At 50.8% G+C, this 2,687-nt stretch overlaps 1 pseudogene; it reads right to left on the bottom strand.

Moving 5' to 3' along the window:
• Positions 1-901: 901 nt before the first annotated feature.
• On the bottom strand, positions 902-1,079 carry LOC121288772 (annotated as a pseudogene).
• Between the last annotated feature and the right edge of the window lie 1,608 nt (positions 1,080-2,687).

Genomic DNA, 2,687 nt, shown 5'->3' with positions numbered 1-2,687 from the left:
AGGGACAAGGACTACCCACAGTGGATGTGGTTGACGATGCCCGTGCGGCAGCCTCAGACAGCAACAGAACAACAGTACAACGAGGCTCGTGCCATGAACCAAACTTTGGTGAAGCAAACTAAATGCATTTTTGAAATGAGGTTCCGGTGCCTTGACAGGTCCAGTGGAGCACTGCAATACAGTCCCCAGAGAGTGTCACGCATCATCATCGCTTTTTGCACACTGCACAACCTGGCGCTGCAAAGTGGGGAGGACTTGGCTGATGAGGAGGTGGAGAAGCTGCACATATCCTTTGATGAGGAGGACATTGAAGGGGATGATGATGATGATGAGGTCCTCAAAGGCGAGGATGCCGGTAATGAGGCCGTCATCTGGCCAGATGGGGCAGGGGAACTCAGGAGGCCTCAAAGCCGCAAGATTCATGGAGGATGAGGATGAGATGCAGTAAGGCCAGTCATAATATCCTCACCTTGCATCTGTGAATGTTTTACTTCTGTGTGGCTGATGGCAGCACAAATACCCTAAGTGCTCAGACTGATATCATGAAGATGCAATGGTGGTCCTAGTGGTTGCTAGATTCCAAGAGGATGATGAGGACATACAGTGAGGAAACTCCATAGATCTTCACATAGCCTCTGAGAATGCCTGACTCCTATCTGGCTGAGGGCAGCTCGCTTGTGCTCTGTGATCAGGGTCACATCATGGATACACAGACGTGAAACTTTAAATACACCTGATCCTTTGTCTGCCTTCAGCACCTGAGCCCTTCAGGAGCACAGCTTCACTGGTCACAGATGTTGAAGAGATGGGGGCCAGTCCCACCTTAAAGGTGCTGAGAGCACACAAAGAGACTGATGGACACATTTCATTGCAATATTTAAACCAGATGGATTTTGATAAACGTGTCTACACAGCAGCAAAGTCCTGATTGCAGCAACAGCTGGAGTAACAGGTTGTTCACATCAGAACTGAGGGGCTACCATGCAGGTATATTACTTTAACATGCCAATGACTCACCTGCCCATGACATTCTGCAGCAATGACAAGCACCATCAAGGTGCAGGCATCAGTAATATGTCCAGGGAGTTTGAGGCCGGACCATCAGTTTGGTCTGAAGGCTGCAGAAAGCACAGGGAAGAGGCCCTGGACTGACACACCTGCCTTTACCTTGTGCAGAAACCAATGTTTCACACTGAGTGACACAAACACTACTTATCAAGCAGCTATAGGCAGAGAGACAGTCTTGGGACTTTATTTACAATAGTGAACGTTATGTACAAGTGACTAACACCCATGCCCAGGCTGTGCAACTACATCTTCTTAACCTTCTTAACCCTGTGGCTACATCTTGATGTTCTGCGAACATCCACAGCGGAGGTGGAAGAAGCCTGCTGACTGTGACGCCCTGTCTGTGATGACCTTGGCATGTGTCCTCAGGAGGGCTGAGAACTGGGGGTCTCCGGCTGGCTTTCGGGGTCCTGCTGTGTGGCAGTGGCACCCTCCTCGGCCTGTGGAGATGGAGCTGCTGGGTACACAGGAAGAGGGGATTTGGATGAGCCGGGTACTCCCGAAGTAACCTGGATGGATGACCCCGAGGTAGGCACCTGCTGATCCTCCTCCCTAGGGATGTCCAGGGTAGAAGAAGGGGTAGCTGGAATGAGATTGAACTGCCCCGTACCCCTCTCGTGTTGACACTGTTGGAGGCCAACTATGGCATCAGCGATGGAGTTCAACCCCCGCTGCAGTGCAGGACTGGTGTCTGCATAGCGGCTGCCATCATACCAATGTTGACCTCAGTGTGTTGGTGTGCCAACACTATCACCTCAAGCAACAAGATCTGACACTATAGTCTGCTGTCCACATGTTCTGCCAATGGCACGTAAGGTCACAGCGCCTTTAAATTTTTAAAGCTGCCCACTAGTTCCAGGGGTCAGCCATAGACCTCTGCAGCATTTCACAATCAGCTGTGCACAGGTTCATCAAGGCAGTTACAGGTACCCTCTTTGCTCAAGTGCAGGAGCACATAGACTCCCTGGAGGCTGTGACACACAGGACCAGGAGTTTGCAGAAACAACAAGTACAGGGAGCTATAGGCTGCACCCACATCACCATAAGGGCACCATGTCACCTATCTGACACCTTCATGATCAGGAAGTCCCTCCACTCCCTGAATGGGCAGTCAGTGCGTGACCAAACTAAAGTGTCCTGCACGGATGTGCCCAGTACCCTGGAAGCTGCCATAATTCTTTCACACTGAGGAATTCGCTTTTGCCTCAGCTTTTTCAGACCCCAACACAGGTCCATGGTTGGCTTGTGGGCAACTCCTTAAGAAGGTGGCTGGTGACCTCCTTGAGGCAGCGGCACATGGAGCCCAAAGGTCAGTACAATAACATCCATGTGCTGGCTCGCAACACAACTGAGAAGGCAGCTTACCACCACCTTCTCAAGGGCAACTAGGGATGGACAATAAATGCTGGTCCAGCCAGCGAAGCCCACATCCTGTGAATGAATTAAAAAAAAACTGAGTAGGTTATTGGCATCTTGAAGATATGCTCCAGGTGCCTTGAACATTCTGGAGGATCACCATAATATTCCCCTGCAAGGATCTCCAGAGTTATCGTTGTGTGCTGCATGCTCCACAGAATGGCACAGCAGAGGAGCCTACAACCAGAGGCATCTGAGGAGGA

Source organism: Carcharodon carcharias, chromosome 15 (genome assembly GCF_017639515.1).
Source record: "Carcharodon carcharias isolate sCarCar2 chromosome 15, sCarCar2.pri, whole genome shotgun sequence".
In the NCBI taxonomy this organism is placed as follows: domain Eukaryota; kingdom Metazoa; phylum Chordata; class Chondrichthyes; order Lamniformes; family Lamnidae; genus Carcharodon; species Carcharodon carcharias.
This window is presented reverse-complemented; position numbering and strand designations above follow the sequence as displayed.